This window comes from Glycine max, chromosome 16, assembly GCF_000004515.6.
Source record: "Glycine max cultivar Williams 82 chromosome 16, Glycine_max_v4.0, whole genome shotgun sequence".
NCBI lineage: Eukaryota > Viridiplantae > Streptophyta > Magnoliopsida > Fabales > Fabaceae > Glycine > Glycine max.
Window position 1 is genome coordinate 12,304,030 of NC_038252.2, and position 25,117 is coordinate 12,329,146.

The 25,117-nt window shown below is 35.8% G+C and overlaps 1 non-coding gene across 1 annotated transcript; it reads right to left on the reverse strand.

Annotated features, from left to right (window-relative positions):
- Positions 1-696: 696 nt before the first annotated feature.
- LOC112999859 (small nucleolar RNA R71) lies at positions 697-803 on the reverse strand. Its single transcript, XR_003265077.1, has one exon. It is a non-coding gene; the product is annotated as a small nucleolar RNA R71 (small nucleolar RNA).
- Positions 804-25,117: the final 24,314 nt, after the last annotated feature.

The window sequence follows — 25,117 nt, forward strand, 5'->3', positions numbered from 1 at the left end:
TTTCTAAGACAATTTTACTTGCTGTTTAATTTACAAAAACAAACAAACCCCCCCCCCCCCCCCAATTCGTTACTATTTTCCTACTATTTGTTATGAACGTTGGGTTAATCATTGCTCGTTGGGAGACGACCTAGGATCACTTCCTAGTTACTACATTTTAATGTTTATTTGATTCGGGTATGGCCTCGATCAAATTTGGCGCCATTGCCGGGGAGCAGTGGGCCAAAGGTTCATAATAACTAGTGATTCGTGTTTTATGTTTAGTTGTTTTATGTTTACTTCTTTTGTTTAGTGTGTTTGTGTTGTGTTAGTGCGGTATTCTATTTTATTCCACCTCGTGAGAGGACTCTAAGGGAGATGGTTGCACCTGATTTCACTTATGAAAGCTTGTGCATTCAATATCCTGATGAGGGTGTTCCATATGCTCTCAAGACTGGACTAATACATTTGCTGCCCAAGTTTCATGGTCTTGTAGGTGAAGATCCTCTTAAGCATCTTAAGGAGTTCCATATTGTTTGTTCCACCATGAAGCCCCCTGATGTCCAGGAAGATCATATCTTTCTAAAGGCTTTTCCTCATTCTCTGGAGGGAGTGGCAAAAGATTGGCTATACTACCTTGCTCCCAAGTCCATTTTTAGCTGGGATGACCTTAAGAGGGTGTTCTTGGAGAAATTCTTCCCTGCATCTAGGACCACTGCCATCAGAAAAGACATTTCAGGCATCAAACAACTTAGTGGAGAAAGCTTGTATGAGTACTGGGAAAGATTCAAGAAATTGTGTGCAAGCTGTCCTCACCACCAGATTGCTGAGCAACTCCTTCTGCAGTATTTCTATGAGGGACTTAGCAACATGGAGAGGAGTATGATTGATGCTGCCAGTGAGAAGATGGCCTCAAACTCCCAACAATTTAGTGTCAGAAGTGATGCTATTGTCATTAGAGGAGTGCATGAGGTAGCCACGAATTCATTTGCATCATTTGAAACTAAGAAGCTTGAAGGTAAACTAGATGCCTAAGTTAACTTGGTAACCCAACTGGCCATGAATCAGAAATCTGCACCTGTCGCAAGACTCTGTGGTTTATGCTCCTCTGCCGACCACCATACAGACCTTTGCCTTTCTGTGCAGCAATCTGGAGCAAATGAACATCCTGAAGCTTATGCTGCAAACATCTACAATAGACCTCCTCAACCTCAGCAGCAAAATCAGCCACAACAGAACAATTATGACATCTCCAGCAACAGGTACAATCCCGGTGGAGGAATCATCCCAACCTTAGATGGTTGAATCCTTCACAACAGCAGCAACAACAACAACCTTATTTTCAAAATGCTACAGGCCCAAGCAGACCATACATTCCTCCACCAATCCAGCAGCAACAACAGCAATAGCCCTAGAAACAGCAAACAGTTGAGACTCCTCCGCAACCTTCTCTTGAAGAACTTGTGAGGCAAATGACTATGCAAAACATGCAGTTTCAACAAGAGACCAGAGCCTCACTTCAGAGCTTAACTAATCAAATGGGACAATTGGCTACACAGTTAAATCAACAACAGTTCTAGAATTCTGACAGATTACCTTCTCAATCTGTCCAGAATTCCAAAAATGTGAGTGCCATTACATTGAGGTCAAGAAAGCTGTGTCAAGGACCTGCCCAACTAAACCCTAACCAGCAACATCTTCTTCATCCGCAAATGAACCTGCCCAACTTCACTCTACTACAAAAAAAGATGATGACAAAAATTTAAAGAGTAAGTTACCTAAAAATTTCTATACAGGTGAATCTTCCACTGGTAATTCTGATTTACAGAAGCAGCATATCACTCTTCCATTCCCTCCAAGAGCAATTTCCAACAAAAAAATGGAAGAGGCAGAGAAAGAGATCTTGGAAACATTTAGAAAAGTAGAGGTAAACATACATCTGCTGGATGCAATAAAGCAAATTCCAAGATATGCTAAATTCTTGAAAGAGTTGTGCACTCATAAGCGGAAGCTTAAAGGAAGTGAAAGAATTAGTATGGGCAGAAATGTCTCCGCATTGATTGGTAAATCTGTTCCCCAAATCCCTGAAAAATGTAAAGATCTAGGTACATTCAGCATACCTTGTATCATAGGGAACAATAAGTTTGACAATGCCATGCTAGATTTAGGAGCTTCTGTTAATGTGATTCCTCTATCTATTTTTAATTCTCTATCTCTTGGTCCCCTGCAGTCAACTGATGTGGTAATTCATTTAGCTAATAGAAGTGTTGCCTATCCTGCTGGTTTCCTAGAGGACGTCTTAGTTAGAGTTGGTGAACTAATTTTCCCTGTTGATTTTTAAATTTTGAATATGGAGGAGGGATTTTCTAAAGGATTAGTTCCCATCATTCTAGGCAGACTTTTTATGAAAACTGCTAGAACTAAGATAGATGTATATACAGGCACACTATCTATGGAGTTTGGTGATATAACTGATCATTTTAATATTCTTGATGCTATGAAACACCCATCTGAAGATTTTTCTGTATTTCGTGTTGAAATAATTGACCATATTGTTGATGAATACATGACTGATCTTCATTCTAATCTGCATGCCTGTCACTCTTCATGCATTGAATCTGAATTTGTTATTGATTACATGTCTGGTGATGTTTTACCTCTTGAGATTGATTTTATAGAGTCAGATAGAACTAACCATGTTTCAGGAAGTACACATACTCTGACTTTCTTTATGAGGTACAGGCTGAGAAACCATCTCTTTTTTACTATTATCCAGCCGCCCACACCAGAATTGAAGCCTCTGCCATCAAATTTAAAATATGCTTACTTAGATGAGAGCAAAAGTTTTCCAGTAATTATATCTACCTCCCTTGCTGATGAGCAAGAGGAGAAGCTGTTATCAGTTCTTAAGAAGCATAAGAAGGCTATAGGCTGGACCCTGGCGAACATTCCTAGTATTAGCCCATCCACATGTATGCATCGAATAAATTTAGAAGATGGGGCTAAACCAGTAAGACAGCCACAGAGAAGACTCAACCCGGTGATTCTTGATGTAGTGAAGAAGGAGGTAACCAAGCTTTTGCAAGCTGGAATCATTTATCCTATCTCCGACAGCCAATGGGTGAGTCCCGTCCAGGTAGTTCCGAAGAAAACCGGCCTCACCGTGATAAAAAATGAGAAGTAGGAGCTGATTCCTACTCGGGTGCAGAACAGTTGGAGAGTCTGCATCGACTATAGGAGGTTGGACCAGGTTACCAAAAAGGACCATTTTCCACTGCCATTCATTGACCAGATGCTTGAACGCCTAGCAGGTAAATCTCACTACTGTTTCCTTGATGGTTTTTCTGGTTATGTGCAAATCACTATTGCACATTCACCTGCCCCTTTGGCACTTTTGCTTATAGGAGGATGTCTTTCGGCCTGTGCAATGCCCCTAGTACCTTCCAGCGGTGCATGATTAGTATTTTTAGTGATTTTTTAGAAAATTGCATAGAGGTGTTTATGGATGATTTCACTGTATATGGATCCTCTTTTGATATTTGTTTGGATAGTCTGGAAATGGTTTTGAATAGATGCATTGAAACTAACCTTGTTCTAAATTTTGAAAAATGTCATTTTATGGTTGAGCAAGGTATAGTTTTAGGCCACATTATTTCCAATAAGGGCATTGAAGTAGATCCTACAAAATTTTTTGTTATTTCATAATTGCCTTACCCCTCTTACGTGCGAGATGTGCGATCTTTTCTTGGTCATGCAGGATTCTACAGGCGCTTTATAAAAGACTTTAGCAAGGCACCTGATTGGACAACCCCATTTGAGCTAATGTGCGATGAATCCAATTACACATTGGGGGTTGTCCTTGCTCAAAAGATCTCCTTACTTCAGCTTACTTCTTTTCCACCATGACTTAGGGAGTTTTTCTTTTCCTATCTCCTCCTTTACTTTTATTACATTTGTCCGATTCTATTTGATGGTTTAATTGCTTTTAATCTTTTAATTTTGCTACATTGAGGACAATGTGTTGTTTAAGTATGGGGGGGGGGGTGTTCTTTGGTTTTGGTTTTGCTAGTTTTGTTAGTTTTGTTTGTGTTAAATTTGTTAGCTTTGTTAGTTTTGTTGGGTTTCTAGTTTAATATTTTAGGTCAATTCTGTTTGCATGTGCAACTTTGCATATTTTTCTTTGAATTATAGGATATGTTCAAGAAATGGGTAATTATTCTGAAAATAAAAGTCTCTTGACATTTTGTGATTTGAAATCCTTGTTTTTCCTCTACATATCATGATAGTTTTGAAAGCTCAATTTGAAAGTGATAAGTTTACCTTTGTGAGAATTTGAGCTATCCGTCATCATAATCTTTTGGTGTGTTTTGCCCCATTGATTGCTTGCACAATAGCCTTGGCTTGATTCTTGTTGATGCTTCCTAATTCACATGCATATTTGGAAATGATTTAGGCAATTTTGTTCTTATAAGCTTCTAGCCAAATGGACTTACCTTGAATTAATTCCTTTGATAGCCCCTTTGAGCCTATGTTCCCCTTTCTTTGTTTTGAAGCTCATTACAAGCCTTAAGTGAAAAACCATGATATCACCTTACCCTTAAGGAATTTTGGAGCTTTGGAATTGTTTTGGGAATAAGCTGGGAATAAGTGTGAGGGGGTATGTTTCATTGGAAGACATAATTTTTTGCCATGCTTAATGTTTTATTTTAGCCATGCTTGATGTATATATATATTGCCTAGTTCTTGCTTTAATCTTCAAATTCGTACTGTTAAAAAAAATGATGAAAAAAAATGAAAAAAAATTCAATTGCTGCAAATTCTGCGAATTTGTACTGTTCCAAGAAAAAAAAAAGAGAAGAAGAAAAGAAGTGAAGTTGAATAAATGAGGTCTTGTTATGAAGACTTGATTTGGGAGCCTTGGTTGATTTTGTTGATATTAGAGGGTTTGGGTTTACTACTTGTGCTTAATTTCCACTTATTCCCCATTGCTCCTCTATTCCTTTGGGATTTAGCTACTTATTCCATATTTTTTTTCCTACCTTGTCCTTGGCCCCATTACAACCTTTAAAGACCTTTTGATCCTCATGTGCATGTGTTTGTCAAGTTGTTTGTCGATTTTAGAATTTTGCCAAGTCTATGTGGTGTTTGTTTTCATGGGTGCTTCGAGAGTAAACAGTAGCCTAGACACTTGAGACATAGAGTGTATATCTTGTGAGGCTTAATCATTTTTCATTATTGAGCTAATTAACTATTTTGCCATGATTGGGTTGCTTGGATGATTTTCACGAATGTCTTGACTCTTTGGATCTCTTCATGTTAGATTTTACCTATTCCTTTCATTCCTTGATGTTCATTGAGAAATATGTAAATGTTTTTGTTTGTCTCTCTTTGATATCCTTGGATTTTGTTCTTTATTTCATTTTGCCCAGGAGTGCAATGTTGGATCGAGTGGCCTCAGAATAATTAAGAAGGGGGGGTTGAATTAATTATTCCTAAACCTTTACTAATTAAAAATTACTCTTTTAAGGCTTTTACTAAATTGTTAAGAGAATGAGGAGTAGAAGAGAAACTTAACAGAAAGTAAAAGCGGAAATTAAATGCACAGCGGAAAGTAAAAGAGTAGGGAAGAAGGAAACAAACACACAAGAGTTTTTATACTGGTTTGGCAACAACCCATGCCTACATCCAGTCCCCAAGCGACCTGCGGTCCTTGAGATTTTTTTCAACCTTGTAAAAATCCTTTTACAAGCAAAGATCCACAAGGGATGTACCCTCCCTTGTTCTCTTTGAAACCCTAGTGGATGTACCCTCCACTAGAACTGATCCACAAGAGATGTACCCTCTCTTGTTCTCAGTCAAACCCAAGTAGATGTACCCTCTACTTGTACCACAAAGGATGTACCCTCCAATGTGTTAAGACAAAGATCTCAGGTTGTTAAACCTTTGATACTTTGTGAATGGGGATACAAAAGAATTCTCAGGCGGTTAGTCCTTTGAACACTTTTGTATTAGGGAATGGGAAAAATCAAAAGAATTCTCAGACTATGTCGTTTTGAATTCTTTGACATGGAAGAAGGGAGACACAAAAGAATTCAGGCGGTTAGTCCTTTGTTCTTTTGGAAAAGGGAGAAGAGAGACACAAAAAGAATTCAGGCGGTTAGTCCTTGGCGAATTCTTTTTGGCAAAGGGAGAAGAGAATGAAAAGATGAATAGCACAAGTTTTCAAGGTTTGGAAAACCAAAAAGCTTTTGGTACAAAGAAGAAGAAAAAGTTCAAAGAGATTCAAGGCTTGTAAAGAATTGATTGGAAAAGTAAAGTGTGAAAGAATGAATTGATTGAATTAAAAATGCAAAACAAAACCTTGCCTTTATAGACTCTTCATGTCTGGTCAAGAAGACCATTTCGAAGAGTTATAACTTTTTAGAAAAACTTAAAACCAATTTGAAAAAGTCAAAAACCTTTTGAAGATTTACATCTTTTGATTTATCAGAAACAGTCACTGGTAATCGATTACCAAATTAGTGTAATCGATTACACAAAGCTTTTGTGTGAAAGGATGTGACTCTTCACATTTGAATTTGAATTTCAACGTTCAAAGGCACTGGTAATCGATTACCAAATCATTGTAATCGATTATCGCTTTTTGAAAATAATTAGAACGTTGTAAATTCAATTTGAAAACTTTTTCAAAACAATTTTGCTACTAGTAATCGATTACAACAATATGGTAATCGATTACCAGAGAGTAGAAACTCTTTGGTAAATGGTTTTGTCAAAAACTCATGTGCTATTCAAAGTTTTGAAAAACTTTTTAATACTTATCTTGATTGAGTCTTTTCTTCATTCTTGAATCTTGAGTCTTGAGTCTTGATCTTGATTCTTGAGATCTTGAACCTTGAATCTTGATTCTTGATTCTAGGCTTTCTTCTTGAGTCTTGAATTCTTCTTGATTCTTTTCTTGAACTCTTGAATTATTCTTGATTCACTTGAGTTGTTCTTTTATTAATCTTTGAGCTTTTCGTCATCACCTTTGTCATCATCTTTTGTTATCATCATTGTTATCATCAAAACACCTTTGAATCACCTTCGATTCACCATGAAGCTTTGCTTCTACATGCAAAAGGCTAGGTATGGGGGATTTTGATGTGCCATTATTTTCTCCTATTTCTTAACCCTTTTTGCACCATTTTAAGTACTGATTAGTCTTAATTGTGAAATTAATTAGGCAGTTTTATTATTTGGGCCTGTCGCAACCTACCCTTCGATGGGAGGGCGACGCGAGACTCACGGGTGCGTCTTCCATGAAAGGAATACGCGCGGAGTCACCACCAACGTTTATTTGATGAAAACGTCGGAAAAACCGAAAAAGACGTAGTCTACGAACTTTAAGTGAGAGGTTCGGGAGTTGTATTTACGCACGAGGAAGGTATTAGCATCCCACACGTTCGTCACAAGAGACGACAGCCTTTAATCCAATGTGCAAATGTGACTTCAATTTATATTATTTTCCCTTTTTTACGTTCTTACGTCTTTTTATGCCTTTTTATATTTTTATCTTTTTGTGGTCGACGAGGGTGTTTCCCTTGCTCCTACGTATTCCTCAATTGTGGTAAAGAAATCAGACCTACGTAGTTCTTTGTGAACAAAGCGTTTGGTTAAGTTATTTTTTTATCCTTTTTTGCAAGATATGCTTTTATTGAATGAAAGGTCATTTAAGGCGTTGGACCATTAAACAATCTTTCGATTCTTTTTTTGAAGAGAGAAAACATTAAGGTATTGGACCATTAATGATCTCTTTATTTTTGAAAGAGGTAATAAAGTTACATGTTGATTTTAGGCCTTTAGAAATCTACATTTAACCAATAGAAGCGGAAAAGACCATTTCAAGGCGTTGGACCTCTGAAAATGGCTTTTTTAGGCGATGACAAAAAGTTTGGTTTGTGAATTGATTTTATCCTTAGTTTCGCTTTGGTTATTAGTCGATTCGATTTAAGAAAGAGAAAACATCCGATTGAATTTTTTTGATTTATTTTACTAAAAGATATTTTTTATTATTATATTATTATTTTGCTTCTTTTTGTTTTTAGATGTGATTACGGCATGACCGAACGGTCGGAATTCATTTTAACAAAAATTAAAGGATGTTACAATTCAAATGATCGGTGGAAATTTATTTTATTTTTTGATTTGGCAAGAAAATGACTTAAATAAATGACTAAAGCACGTCAAAAGGGGGTACGGAAAGTAAATGAAATGAAAATAAAAGCACGCGAAACAAATGAGGACCACTAAGGGTACATAGAATGAATTGAAAAGTTCGATTTCGGGATCTTACCGGTTGAAGACTGAAGAACAACGAAGAACGAACGGTGAACGATGAAGAATGGTTGAAAATCTTCGCGAAATCACCCACGAAAACGTCACGGAAGCGTTACAGAAGCACCTCGGCTTGGATTTTCTTCATGGAAACAATTTTTCTCACTAATTTTAAGTGATTCTCAAATACCAGGAGGGTTGAACATTTTTGTTCTTCCCTCCTTCCCCTATTTATAGGAAAAGGAAGGAGATGCTTGCCACCCAGCTCGCCCAGGCGAGCTACGTTGCTTCCTCCAGAAGCAACCGCCTTCTGGAGGAACATCCTGGAAGGCCCAAGTGGGCCAGGTTGCTATTTGAACCCCCATTTTTACTAAATACACTCCCCTGCCTTTTCTTTGGTGATTCTTTTTCCGTAACATTACGGAAACTTACGAATTTTGTAACGATACTTGTTTTCTTTCCGTAATGTTATGGAACCATACAGATTATGTAATCATCCCTTTTTTTTCCTTTCGGAACGTTACGGAACTTTACGGATTGCACACTAACACTCCTTTTAATTTTCGGCATGTCACGGAACTTCACGGATTGTGCTACAATGCTTTCTTTTGGCTTCCGGCATATCTCGGAACTTCACAAATTGCCTAACGATGGGTGCCAAGTACCTCGAAATGGTCAAACGAGGGTCGCATCCCAACAATGGATGGTCCCAAGACGAAATTAGGGTATGACAGGGCCCATTAAGCTAATTTGATGTTTTTAATCTAATTTCAGGAATTAATGAAGCATTGGGCTTGAATCTAGAATTGGGCTTGGACTTGAAGAGGACAGACTATTTTATTCTACAAAATTAGATCTTATCTTATCTTATCTTATCTTATCTAGATATTATTTAGATTTGATCTCATCTAGATATTATTTCATCTAGATCTTATCTTATCTTATCTTATCTATATTTTATTTTATTTTATTTATGGGCTTGGATTTAAAACAGATTTGTAAGCTTTGGGGCTGAAAAACTATATAACAACACCAAGGTTCTAGGTGAGGCCCTCTCTCTTCTTTCTCTCTTCTCTTTTTCCTTTATTTTCGTTTTTGCGATTCCAGTTCTGACTTTTCGTTTTAGCAATAAAATTTTGTTCTTCAATCTATAATTTCCTTCTCTATTTGATTAATGGAAGGCTAAGTCCCCAGCGTTGTTTTCTCTTGAGGATCAAGCACAGTTCTCTTTGAGGTTCTATTATTATTGTTAAATTCTGCTCCGTTTTTTTCCTCTTCACTAATTACTCTGAATTTGTTGCTATTAATTCATGCATGCTTAGTGCTTGATTAATTGTCTCTGCGCTTAATTTACGTTCATGCTTAATGATCGTTTATGAGTAATTGGTGTATGTGATGCTTAATCACATAATGAATGCCTTATGTTAAATTTCGCTTAGTAATTTAATTCAGGGTTGGATTAAGTGGTTGAACTGATAAAGGATAAAATCTCGTAACCTAGGATAAGAGACTTGCTTGTGAATCAAGGGGAAACAACGTTTTTTAATTCTGATATTTTCTAAGTCAATTTTACTCGCTGTTTAATTTACAAAAACAAACAAACCCCCCCAATTCGTTACTATTTTCCTACTATTTGTTATGAACGTTTGGTTGATCATTGCTCGTTGGGAGACGACCTAGGATCACTTCCTAGTTACTACATTTTAATGTTTATTTGATTCGGGTACGGCCTTGATCAGTGAAGTCACAAGATTGGCCTCCTAGAAGCCTTTTGACCATTAATAGGTCCCCTTCTTCTTGGGGATAGATTTCTTGACTAGATTCTTCCCCTTTTGCTTCTTCACTTTTACTAGAGGAAGGTGAAGTAGTACCCTCATATTGGCTACTATAAATGTCTTGGCTCCTCATAATCATGGTTTTCTTTGTGGGGCATTCAGAATTAATGTGTCCTCTTCCAGGACATTTAAAGCATTTTATAGAGCTAGTCTTCTCTTGCATACTAGCCTTAAGGGGTTGCTTTTCTATTGTCTTCCCCTTATCATGTTTGGGCTTAGAAGGTGCTGCCCCTAAGATGCCTAGACCTTGGTCTTTCGTTGGATAAGAGTGAGAGCCATAAGATTTTGAAGTAGGCTTCCTTTTAAGTTGTTGCTCTACCCTTATGAAAAAGTGGACTAGGTCATCTAGGTCCCTATATGGAAGGAGCCCAACCTTGTCCCTTACTTCCATATTAAGCCCACTAAGGATCCTAGCAATACTTGTTTTTTCCTTTCTCCCTAAGCCTAGCTCTCAAAAGGAGTAGTTCCATTTGTTGCCTATACTCTTCAACACTCATACTCCCTTGTCTAAGCCTTTGGAGCTTGTCCATAAGCTCCCTTTCATAGTAGGAGAGGATGTGCCTCTTCTTAAGGGCACTTTTCAAGTCATTCCAATACTCTACTGGAGAATCCCCATGAATCCTTCTTTCCCTAATAAGGGAAGTCCACCAATAGAGTGCATACCCTTGGAAGATAAGGGTAGCCAAAGGAACCTTCCTTTCCTCACTTGTATGATGGCAAGCAAAGAGTTGCTCAACCTTCATTTCCCAATCTAAATAAGCCTCTACATTGTCCTTCCTATGGAAGTATGGGAGGTTAATGTTAGCCTCTTGAGGTTTTCTTTCCTTTTCTCTCCTATGGGAGTGAGGTCTAGGATGTGACCTATGCCCTCCTCTATAATAGTCACTAAGTTGTTCACTTAGGCTCTTGCAAAAGTCATGACTACTATAGGAGGCATGTTTGTCTTTTTCCATTTCTTTCATTATTTTTCTTCTTTCTTCCTCTCTTATTTGTTCTCTATCATCTTGATTTATTTCTACCCTCTATTTTCCTTTTTCTTTTCTTTCTAGTTTTTCTTTCCATAACTTGAGGGAAATCAACTCATCTAAGATTCTAGATAGAGGGTCCTTATGACTAGTACCCTCACCATTAACACTAGATGAATGATGACTCACGTTGGTTCCAAAGTTGTGGTTCCTTCTTGTTGGGGGTTTGTAAAAGGTAAAAGCTAGGGCTCAAAAGAACTCAAGATAAGTGTGATAAACAAGAATAAAGTATTATGTGATTACAAGATAAACTAGGTGTGACTAGTAAAGAAAATAAACTATGAAAGTAAGCAAGAAATTAAAGTGCAAGAAATGTAAACTAGGCGAATCCTAAGAGTGTTTGGATGACCACATTTAAGGTTCCCAACAAAACACTCACTATCCTAAGGGAAAATTACCTAAAATTATTCCACACAAATGAAAGTTTGGTAACCTATTGGAGGCTCCCAACACACTTCCAATGAAAGGCCTTTTTGTTACAAAATTTGAAAGCAATGAAGGTAAGTAAATTGCGAATTACAAAATTACAAAATAGTCCTCAATTTTGGTGGTTGTGCTCTCTTTTTGTCGCTTGCCAGCTTAAGAGCTATTGGACTAATAAGCACTCCAAATTGAGTGAAACACCAAAGAGAGAACAACCACAAACATTGAGGACTTTTTTTGTAACTTTGTAATTGGCAATTTACTTACCATCATTGTTTTCAAATTTTCTAACAAAAAGGCCTTTCATTGAAAGTGTTTTAGGAGCCTCCAATAAGTTACCAAACCTCCATTTGTGTGTAATAATTTTACGCAATTTTTCCCTTAGGATAGTGAGTGTTTTGTTGGGAACCTTAAATGTGGTCATCCAAATACTCTTAGGATCCGCCTAGTTTACATTTCTTTCTTACTTTCATAGCTTATTTTCTTTACTAGTCACGCCAACTTTATCTTGTTATTGCATAATAATTTCTTCTTGCGTATCATGCTTATCTGGAGTTCGTTTGAACCTTAGCTTTTACCTTTTGCAAACCCTTAACAAGAAAGATCCACAACTTAGGAACCAACATGAGTCATCATTCATCTAGTGTTAATGGTGAGGGTACTAGTCATAAGGACCCTCTATCTAGAATCTTAGATGAGTTGAGTTCCCTCAAGTTATGGAAAGAAAAACAATAAAGAAAAGAATAAGGAAAAGAGAGGGTAGAAATAAATCAAGATTAGAGGGAACAAATAAGGGAAGAAGAAAGAAGGAAAATACTAAAAGAATTAAGAAAAGAAAAACATGCCTCCTATAGTAGTCATGACTCTTGCATGAGCCTAAGTGAAGAACTTCATGCTTCATGATTATTATGAAGCAAGGCATAGATAACATCTTATGCCTCACTCCCATAGGATAGAAAAGGAAAGAAAGCCTCAAGTGGCTAACATTAACCTCTCATACTTCCATGGGAAGGAGAATGTAGAGGCTTACTTGGATTGGGAAATAAAGGTAGAGCAACAAATTAAAAGGAAGTCTACTTCCAAATGTTATGGCCTTCACTCTTTTCCAAAGAAAGACCAAGGTCAAGGCATCTTAGGGGCGGCACCTTCTAAGCCCAAACATGATAAGGGGAAGACAATAGAAAAGCAACTCCATAAGGCTAGTATGCAAGAGAAGACTAGCTCTATAAAGTTCTTTAAATGTCTTGGAAGAGGAAACATTACTTCTAAATGCCCCCACCAAGAAAACCATGATTATGAGGAGCCATGACATTTATAGTAGCCAATATGAGGCTACTACTTCACCTTCCTCTAGTGAAAGTGAAGCAGCAAAAGGGGAAGAATCTACCCTTAAGAAGAAGGACAACCTTTAATGGTTAAGTAGGAGTGTAAGGAGGTAAGTGTCTCCTCCAAGAGGTTAGCTATGAAGGAAAGTCATTTTGCAATAAAGACAAACATTAAAGAAACTTCCCCTCTTAGACAACCTCCACATCTTCTACTTTGTAAAAAGACACCTGTTGGCACTGCCATGCCTCTTGGGCTTGAGATTATTCCTAAAGTAAAGGAGTTGTTGGATGAGGGTTTGGTTCGTAAGAGCTTAAATCCTTGTGCTTTGTTGGTGCCCAAAATAGGTATTATGAGGCACCAAATCCCTATGATAGTTGGTATGATGAATGTGTTTAGTGGTGCAACCCTTTTTTGTAAAATCACCCATGTATCCAACATCTTCATGATTCACATACATAGGGACTCATTAGGTAGGTTTGTTCTTATTTTTTGTTTCAATACAAACCTAGGTACTCATATGGGACACCTTAGGTTTGTCATACTTTTTGGTAGGAGTAATCAACATGAAAATATTAAAAAGGTACATTTTATTACATTACTTTCCTTAATTTTTTAAATAGTGATCAAGGGGTTCCCACGGACCTTATAGGTCATTCCAGAGTGGCCCACTCCACCAAGTATAAGGGAATTTTGGGGCTTCTATGACTTATCAAACTTTTACAAAAGGATTGTCCCATATTTTTCTATACTTGTAGCACCACTCATTGAGTTGGTGAGGAACCATGTTCCCACATGGGAAGATGGTCAAGAAAGTGGTTTTCAGACCTTACCCTACTCTAACATACCTAACACCACTAACATATATGTTTTTATTCTATTTATAGGTGTCGAGGAAAGAAGCCTAAAGTTTCAAGAACCTTTGGATTTGAGGTCAAATCCTTTTCAAGGGGGGAGGGGATGATGCAATCCTACCCCTCGAGGGCATTGGATAGAAGATTCCAAGAAGATTGGGCCAGAGCGGCTGAAGAAGGCCCTAGGGTTCTCATAAGCCTTAGGGTAGATTTTTGGCCCATAGGCTAAGTATGAACCCACTTATCTTTGTACATATTACATTAAGGTTTCATTATTTTTGGGCCTTGTATTTAGGGCTCCATAGTCTCGAGAGGGTACCCTAGTAATGTAGGATTTTTCAGCCCTTGTATTTTAGGGCACCTAGACTAGTTTTTGTATTAGGGGTAGTTTTGTAATTTCACATGCATTAAGTGCACTATTTGATGTGTGTGTTGGGAGAGAAATTTAACTGAATTGGGAGAAGCCCAATCCAATTAAATTTTGGACCTTCCTAAGAGGGAGGTGAGCATTTTCTTGCTACACCTTATTGTCAATCATATAGTCACACTTTGTGCATGTCCTTCATGCTTTACATGCCTCATGACACCTAAGCACACTTAGTGGAGAATCTTGGACTTGTTCTTGGATTAGTGAACTAAACCATAGCTAAAATTCACTAATCATAATTAGTGAAATTTTGGCTTCAAATTTGGCTCCACAAATTCAAATTCAAATTCAAGTGAAATTTGAATAGAAATTCAAATTTCCCTCCAATTTTGTATGACACTTAGGCTATAAATAAAGGCCTCGTGTGTGCATTTTTCAACTTTGATCATTTGAGAATTACACTTCAAAGTTCAGACCTCATTTAAGGCATAAAATTTCGTGCTCCTTCTCTCCTTCTCCCTCCACTCATCTTCTCCTACCTTCAAGCTCTTATCCATGACTTCCTATGGTGGTGAGTTTGTTCTTGACTCATCTTCTTCTTGAAGTGGCATCTCCAATCACCTTTCCTCCTTGTCCATTCTGCTGCCATTGATCTTCACGGAAGAAGATCCAAGGCCTACAAGCTCTACATGGAGCTACATCAATACCTCAAGTTTGGATGATCTCTGCAATCAGGATTATAGGTGTTGGAGTAAGGATTATATTGTTGTTGTTAAGGTCTGAATAGTTGTCTAGGTTTCATGGTAGAACACACTACATGAAACTCCTTTAGATGCGTGTGTGGATCTTCACCTGCAAGACCATGAAACTTTGGCAACAAATGGGCTAGTCCAGACTTCAACTCATAACTAACCTCAGTCTCAAGATATTGAATACACCATGGTTCATACACAACATCTCCGGTGTAGTCAGTTCCTCAAGAGTTCGGTTGTTATTAGCCATTATACCAAGACTATTTTTTTTTAGAATTGGAAACAATAAAAATAGTCTCAGGAACAAAATTAGAAATAGAATCAACAATGAATTCAGTATGCATTACACTATTATCCAAAACTACACTATCATGCACAACTAAACTTCTAGTCCTATTATTTCTACTCTGCCTATGAAATGTCTTATCTATCTCAGGATCATATGAATGCAAGTCACTTCATATGTACCTATTCATGCACAAATAAGCTCATCAATGACAACACAAACAGAAATACAGACAACTACGCTACACAGAACACTATTCACAGTACATGTTGAAATGCTACAAAAAATAGAAAACTGCCTCAAATTTTTTTTAAAATTCCAAAACACCAAAGTAAAAGTCTAAAATTCATTTTCGATTTTTGGTATTTTAAAAAATCATGAAAATATTAAAAAAATTTGAAAAGTGGTCCAAATCAATATGAATTTGGCCAAAATGACCCCTAATGCCCATGTTTGTCCCTCATAAGGCACCTTCATGTATGAATTTTTTCTACATTCTGGCAAAGTTTCAGCCATTCTAAGATAGTTTCATGTGAAATGACTAAATTTCCCTTGTCGCTAAAACTCATATTTAGAGGCAGAATTTTCTAATTTTAACCCAAACCAACCACTTTTGCTTAGAATAGGGGATAAACTTTGGACACCAAGTGGCAAAAACAAGCTCTACTTAACAGTTCACTCTTGTGACACAAAATACACTATTCTCTACGCTACTACTCTATTTTCACTCTACTACTACTCTGTGATGCTGCTACACCTATTCTATAAAACAACACTAACAAGACCAATGTAATATGTCAAATAGTTATTGAATGAAAAGTAAACACAATGATTAGAACCTTTATTATTGAGTGCAGAACAACATGTAGCACATGCACAAATGTGTATTATTTCTTTTTCTTTTTCAAATAAATAGATGCAAACCTATACTACTATGCTAATGTCAGTCAGTTATGAGTGAATCAAGGTTGGCACATAATAACTCATATCCCCGACAAGGACGTCAGTTTTGATAACAACTGTCAAATCATTCAAAAACAAATAAAACTATGAAATTTTGTAGCACAGGATTAACCTAGGTCAAACTCAGAAATATGATTCAATTTGGTTCCTACGTTAATTCACTTATAAACAGAAAGGGGAAAATTTTATCAAACAGTTTTTAAGCGACTATAAAGAAATGTGAAACACACAAAAACAAAGATGAAGAAATAAAACAGAATAAGAACAAAACACAAGTCAAGTTTAATGGCATCAATCCAATTCACCAAACCAATGCAAATTGAATTATCACAATTACTATGAATGATGTTTAGTTTGAAAGTTAAGTCAAATGCATTAGAGATAGTTCAGTCGAATTAATCTCTGAATTGTTTTAAATCGCAAATTAGGTTGGACAATCATCCAAACAATCTATGATTAAATTCGGAAATTAGGAAATAAATCCATAACCTAATCTATTTTCAATCCTAAGCATAATCATAATCATGAAAATCGAAAATAGGATTGAAGAGAAAGAAGAACATTCACAAAGATTAGAAATACTAAACTAGAACTCAAATTGAGCCTTGCTTGGAGTGGATCTTGGATTGATTAATTGTTCAGCCCTCCATGATAACCACCAATGGAAAAGCCAAAAAAATTTCACTACTAGAAAATTTACATTTAACATCGTTAGAATAACATCAGTTTTATAGTAAACCAATGTAAATGAAAACACGGTGGCATAATCATAAATAACGTGTGTTGGATAATTAAGAAGGGGGGTTGAATTAATTATTCCTAAGCCTTTACTAATTAAAAAATTACTCTTTTAAGGCTTTTGCTAAATTGTTAAGAGAATCAGGAGTAGAAGAGAAACTTAACAGAAAGTAAAAGCGGAAATTAAATGCACAACGGAAAGTAAAAGGGTAAGGAAGAAGGAAACAAACACACAAGAGTTTTTATACTGGTTCGGCAACAACCCGTGCCTACATCAAGTCCCCAAGCGACCTGCGGTCCTTGAGATTTCTTTCAACATTGTAAAAATCCTTTTACAAGCAAAGATCCACAAGGGATGTACCCTCCCTTTTTCTCTTTGAACCTAGTGGATGTACCCTCCACTAGAACTGATCCATAAGAGATATACCCTCTCTTGTTCTCAATCAAACCCAAGTAGATGTACCCTCTACTTGTACCACAAAGGATGTACCCTCCAATGTGTTAAGACAAAGATCTCAGGCGGTTAAACCTTTGATACTTTGTGAATGAGGATACAAAAGAATTCTCAGGCAGTTAGTCCTTTGAACACTTTTGTATTAGGGAATGGGAAGAATCAAAAGAATTCTCAGACTGTGTCGTTTTGAATTCTTTGACAAGGGAGAAGAGAGACACAAAAGAATTCAGGCGGTTAATCTTTTGTTCTTTTGGAAAAGGGAGAAGAGAGACACAAAAAGAATTCAGGCGGTTAGTCCTTTGCGAATTCTTTTTGGCAGAAGGTGAAGAGAATGAAAAGATGAATAACACAAGTTTTCAAGGTTTGGAAAACCAGAAAGATTTTGGTACAAAGAAGAAGAAGAAGTTCAAAGAGATTCAAGGCTTGTAAAGGATTGTATGAAATAAGTGTTCAAGATTGATTGAATGAATGAATAAAAATACAAAACAAAGCCTTGCTTTTATAGACTCTTCATATCTGGCCAAGAGGACCATTTAGAAGAGTTATAACTTTTAGAAAAACTTAAAACCAATTTGAAAAAGTCAAAAACCTTTTGAAGAGTTACATCTTTTGATTTATTCAGAAACAATCACTGGTAATCGATTACCAAATTAGTGTAATCGATTACACAAAGCTTTTATGTGAAAGGATGTGACTCTTCACATTTGAATTTGAATTTCAACGTTTAAAGGCACTGGTAATCGATTACCAAAACATTGTAATCGATTACAACTTTTTGAAATTAATTGGAACGTTGTAAATTGAATTTGAAAACTTTTTCAAAACAATTTTGCTACTGGTAATCAATTACAACAATCTTGTAATCGACTACCTGAGAGTAAAAACTCTTTGGTAAACATGTTTTGAGAAAAATCATGTGCTACTCAATTTTTGAGAAAAACTTTTCATACATATCTTGATTAAGCCTTCTCTTGATTCTTGAATCTTGATCTTGATTCTTGAGATCTTGAACCTTGAATCTTGATTCTTGACTCTAAACTTTCTTCTTGAGTCTTGAATTCTTCTTGATTCTTATCCTGGACTCTTGAATTGTTCTTGATTCACTTGAGTTGTTCTTTGAGCTTTTTGTCATCACCTTTGTCATCATCTTTTGTTATCATCAAAACACCTTTGATTCATCATGAAGCTTTGCTTCTACAACGTGACTTCGTTAACATTGGATTTTTGAAAAACTGATGTTAAAGTGAGTTGGTTAACATCGGTTTTTTAGAAACCGATGTTAATGTGACTTTGTTAACATAGGTTTTTCAGAAACCGATGTTAACATGACTTCGTTATCATCACTTTTACAAAAACCAATGTTAACAAAATCACATTATCATCGTTTTTTTTATAAAAAAACCAACGTTGTATTATCCTATTTATAATTTTTTTCGAGCTTTTGGCACTTCACTCATCTCCCTCACGCTTCTGCCAACCTTAATACCTCGAACCTTTTCTCACTCTCACTCTCATGACGCTGAAACCATTGTCAACACTATCGCTCTCGGTCTCACTCTTGCTCATGGTCGTCTAGGTCTCAGTCTCACTCTTGCTCATGGTCGTCTAGGTCTCAGTCTCACTCTCGCGCCACTCAAACCACTGTTGACACTATCACTCTCAGTCTCATTGTCGCTCTCGATCTTGGTCTCACTCTCACTCTCGCTCTCGATCTCAGTCTCACTTGGCGCTAAACCCTTTCTAGTATGTTTTTCTCTTAAAGCTTTATGGATTGTGTGTATCTTCCTTCTTCTGCACTGTAGGAGAAACTTTTCAGTTTTGTTTAGTCTGTGATTGTGGTTGTGCTGATTGTTAAACCTGATTAGTAGTAGGTGGTGATGCCTGAACAGTGTTGTAACCACCACCTACATTGTCACTACCACTACCACTACCAATGGTGATTAGTAGTAGTAAATTCTATCTTTGATTTTTTCTGCTTGCTACTGTGACAACCTATTTTGTTTGGTGAATGAAGATTTGGGAGTTAAAGAGATTGATTAATGATTGTTAGGGTGTAAATATTTTTATAACAATATTCGCCAATGTTTTTAAAGGACCACCCTAGAAAAAAAATCTTGTATATACGTAGAGCTAGCATCCAGTACAAACCCGTGAATCTATTAAAAAATTTCATGATATGAGTTCAAGAGATAGAATTCTCTTCAAGTCTTTTTTAAAAAATCATTGTCCATTGTGTTCTACTTGTACAATGAAAATGTATTGGTATCATATTGTTATGTCAAATCTATCATGCTTTTGAAGTATAAATGTGGAATGTAAAAAGACTCACTACTTCAACATATATTGTTACCTAATATGTTTTTAGTTTCTACAACTTCATTTTACTTGTATAAACATCATTGCTATAAATATTAAATTAGTTTTATGGAATAAGCTCCTAGATAAGAATGGTGCATAGTCAGTTTGTGCATGAATCAGTTAGTGAATTTAGTTGGTTTGACAAAATCTACTCAATGTCATGTTGTTAGACAAGTGGCCTCAGATATCTTAAGAAGGGGGGTTGAATTAAGATATCACAAACTATTCCCCAATTAAAAATTCTACTTTGATTTTAACCCAAGTCCCAAGATTCCTTTTAAAATGAATTCCTAAATAATAATTCAAATTAAACTTACTGAATAAAAAACAATAAGCAACGATAAATAAAAGAGTTTAAGGGAAGAGACAGTGCGAACATAATTTTTATACTGGTTTGACAAAGTCTGTTGCCTACGTCCAGTCCCCAAGAAATCCGCTTGGGAGTTCCACTATCTTACAAATCCTTTACACCTTCTAAAACACACAAGGACAACCCTTCCTTTGTGCTCAGATGCTTTACAACAAGAGACTCACAGTCTCTTAGCCCCTTTTCAGAAGTAAGAAGAAGAAGAAGAAATGATCTCTCTTGAAAGAGACAGATGTTACAATGAAGCCCTCAATTCCTTATTGAATAACACAAGTGTTTGGCCAAGGAATTTTTGAAGATTAGAGATTTTTTTTTGAGAGGATTATGTCTTTTGTAAACAGTGAAAACTCTGAAGAAAATTCGTGCCCAAGTCATCTATTTAAATGCCTTTGATGGCCATTCAAAAATCCAATGAAAAGTTGTGACTGTTGGTAGATTTTCTCGAAAATCCTCTCTGGTAATTGATTACACAGTTAATTTTATTCAAAATTCAAATGTCCAACATTCAAAAGCTCTGGTAATCAATTACATATGATGTGTAATTGATTACACACTTACAAAATCATTTTTAACCGTTTTAAAGAATTGGTAATCGATTACAGCTTTCCAGAAAGCTTTGTGGCCACTGGTAACTGATTACAACCTCTGGTAATCGATTACCAGAGAGTAAAATGCTTGGAAAAGTTTTTTTTAAGATAGAAACTCACTTGGCCAATCATTTGTGCTTTTAAAAAACTTTTCTAACAGTCTATCTTAATTCTTATCTTGATATCTTTGCTTTGCTTGACATCTTGGTTTCTTTATCCTTGAAATCATCTTTAATGATCTTTGAAATTCCTTGGCATCATCAAAATAATTCTTGAAGCTTTGCTTCTACACATGTTTATATTGTAAATAGAGTTTAGAAACGGCGAATGAAGATCAATAGAACTGGAAGGATATGGCTAAGACAATGATGACGATTAACAAAAGACCAGAGGAAATTTTCAACACAGTTCATATTATGGATCATGTTAGAAATTTTAAGACTATTCTAAAATAAACATGACATGATATAACACATTTTCTTATATTAGTTTGCTTTTTAAATGTTTCCTTATAGTGAAGTTAGTAGGTCATTTGTTGTAAGATGAAAGGATGAACTAGAGCATACTTGGCATCTGCTAGATAGATAGAAGTTAGTGATTTTCGTGGACTCACTGGAAATCATCAAGTGACCATGACCCATTTTGGACAGAGTGTTTTCTTCCTCACCATCTTCAAAAGCAGCTCTAAACCAAAAGCTTATCCTAAATGGCACTCCTTGTACCACCAAGTTCCTAACTCAGTCACTTTTAAAGTCCTGTTAAGTGAATACAAAGTGACTTACAACAATTTTGTGAGTAATTAAGCACTCCTCTCTCTGTCAAATTTTAAAATCATATACATATCTATGATGAATTTAATGTTAATTTCAGAATGTGCCAAGTACCATGTACTCATTGATAAAAGCTGCAAGATTCACCCATCTGAATTTGGAAGGGATTATAAAGTGCAGGATTGTTTATAATCATCGGAGGAAGACTCCAAAAATTGTAAATGGATGAAGGAATTTTGCATAATCACAAAATTTGCAAGCTGGAACTCAAATTATATTTGAGTTCCCAGATGCAACTTCTAACTTTGTTTTATTTTTGATTAGTTTATAACGAAAGTACATTATATACTATACTATTATCTGTAAAATTTTGTTTATAAGTCTTGGTGGTATATTTTGTGGGAAATGATGCTTGGAACATCCTAAACAAAATTGTGGAAAATGTTTGTTTATCAGTACTCTTGGTGCATGGTATAGTTTATAACTCTTAGTGGTATATTTGGTGATATATTTTGTGTAAATTTTTGTTTATAAGTCGTGGTATATTTTGTTTATAACTTTGGTTTATTTTTAGATTTTTTTACAATTTTGAATGATAATCTGTGATACGAATGATTATAGTTGGTAATTAAAAAAAGATAGGATATAAAAAAATCCAAAAAATAACATCGGTTTTTAGAAAGCAAAATATCACATCGGCTTTTAGAAAAACCGATGTTGTTTTATGAAAAAAATATGTTTTTCTAAAAAACGTTGTTTGTGAGAATACAACAACATTGGTTTTTATAAAAACGGATGTTGTTCTTTGGTAAAACAACATCTATTTTTGAAAAACCGATGTTAACACTATTACAAAGTATAAATTTAACAAAAATGCAGTGGCATAATAGTAAATAACGTGACTTTGTTAGCATCGGTTTTCCAAAAAACATGTTAACATGACTGACTTAACATCGATTTTTACTAAAAACCGATGTTAACTATGTGATGCTAACGTTAACATAAGTTTTTTTTTACTAAAAACCAATGTTAATAAATGATACGTTAACATCACTTAGTTAACATTAGTTTTAGTAAAAACTGATGTTAAAACCTACATTTAAAAATATATGAATTGGCTCTACGAGCTCTATTTTCTCTTGCGCGCGCACTTGTCTTCCTTGCGTTCTTATTTGTTTGCCTCCTCTTGTTGGACAAATGTCCTCAGTTATCTTAAGAAGGGGTGAATTAATTTCCCACTAACAAACTTTTAACCCCCTTCTAAATGATAGGCTCAGAATGCAGAAGAAGAAGCAACAATCAATTTAATAATGTTCTTTAACATGCAAGACAAAATTGATTGCAATAAAATAAATGAGATAAGGGAGCAGAGAAATACGAACTCGAACTAGTATAAATCGTTTTACAAAGTTTGAACCACACAGGGACAACCCTTCCCTTGTGTTCAGGAATCCTTACAACTTAAGAGACCCTCGGTCCCTTCATCAATCTCTTTGAATAAGAAGAAGAAGAAGAAGAATTCTCTCTTTAAGAGAAGGATATTGCAAGTGTTTGCCCAAGAGTTTTTGAAAGAGTATTTGACAATGAAGTTTTGTTGGATTATCTCTCTCTTACTTTTTGAAGTCAGACACACACATATATATAGGCCCTTCATGTCTTTTCAAAATGGTTTGAAGAGATCTGTCTTTTCAAAAAGATTTTTCTAAAATTCTTCACTGATAATCGATTACAGGTTTCTGGTAATCGATTACACAGTTATATTTTGAAGGGTCATGACTTTTGAATTTGAATTTCAAGAGTTTCGTTGATGGTAATCGATTACAAACAACTGGTAATTGATTACATGTTCAAAATTTAAATTCAAAACCCTTTTTAATAGCTATTTCTTAAACTTGTCTTCTAGTAATCGATTACCAGAGCCTTGCATGTCTTGGAATCGCTTTGTTTTGAGGCAAGGCTTGATCTTAAAGTAATCTTGAAGCAAGGCTTTGTTCGTTGAAGCAATCTTGTATTAATCTTGAAGCAATGCTTATCCTTTGAAGCAGCCTTGTTTGATTCTTCTTTGGCATCATCAAAATTCATGTATTCATACATTCACACCTCTTGCATGTTCACCTCCTCGCGCCTCTTCGCTTCTCTGCCGCGTTTGCTCCATTAGCAAGTAAGTTCGTCAGTAGATAACTCTTTGTGCATCCTCTTCCTCGCATTCCATCGTTCTGCCTTCACCACCTTAGTCGTGTTTCATCTTCTCCATACCTCGCGACAAATAAGCCCTATTTGATTTTGAGAAGACAAAATGCGGGTGAGGTGGTGATGACATCACAACGCGTTTGCTTTATGTCTGAAAATGTGCTCTCTAAAATTGATAATGGTGTAAATGTTAGCGTTGTTGTTATTGTGATTCTCTAATGAAGCTTGTGTTCATAAGCTATGGTAGTGTTGTTGTTTGTTTTTTATTTTTGCTTGGTTTGTGGTTATTACCATGGAAGTTAAATTATACATGTGTTTTTAAGCTATGGTAGTGCATCTTATTGTATATAGCTTTGGCCTTCTGAGTCATGTATATGGTAGTAGCTTCATGTACACATTGCTGGAAAATAGGCTTTGGTTGCATAGTTTTGTTTCTGGTTTGCATGGTTTTGTGTGTATGTGCTTGTTAAAGGGGCTTTGTGCTGGTGTGAGAATTTTGCCATAGCCTTAGGCCCCCAAAATAGGAATATCATATTGGTATCATATTGGTATGTCAAATGTATCATGCATATTAATGTCACGTTTATATTGTAAATGGAGTTTAGAAACCATGGGTGAACATCAACAAAACTGGAAGGAAATGGCTAACATAATGATGAAGATTAACAAAGAATCAGATGAAATGTTCAACGCTGTTCATATTATTCATCAAGCTAGAAATTATTTCAAGACTACTCTAAAATAAACATGACTTGATATATAACAATACTTTTTCTTATATTAATTTGTTTGTTAAATGTAGCCTTATGATGAAGTGAGTAGGTCATTTTCTATAAGATGGAAGGATGAACTAGAGCCTACATGGCATCTGCTACACTCAAGTGGCAACATGCACTCTATCACATATAACCAAGATTTGGCGACCCCAACTCTACTTGCTGGATGAACGAAATTTATTGAGTTCTATGGGCTCAGCGGAAATCATCAAGTCAGCTTTACCCACTATGGACAAAGTGTTTTCCTCCTCACCATCTTTAAAAGCAGCTCTGACCCAAAAGCTTTCCCTAAATGGCACTCCTTGTACCACCAAGTTCATAACTCAGTCACTTTTAAAGTCCTACTCACTGAGTACAAAGTGACTTGCAACTGTTTGTAGAAGCAAGCTTCATGATGATGAATCAAGTTGATTCAAGTAGTTTTGATGATGACAAAAACTCCAAGAGAATAATTTCAAGATTGAGTCAACAAGTTCAAGATCAAGATTAAATCAAGATTAGTTTCAAGATTCAAGAAATGACATCAAGAAGAATCAAGATTCAAGAGAAGATGATTTCAAAGAGAAGTATTGAAAAGAATTTTTCAAAAGCCAAACATAGCACAATTTTGTTTTACAAGAAAAGTTTTTCTCAAAATTTTCTAAGTTACTAGAGTTTTTACTCTCTGGTAATCGATTACCAATTTCCTGTAATCGATTACCAGTGGAAAAGTTTGATTTCAAAAGCTTTTAACTGAATTTACAATGTTCCAATT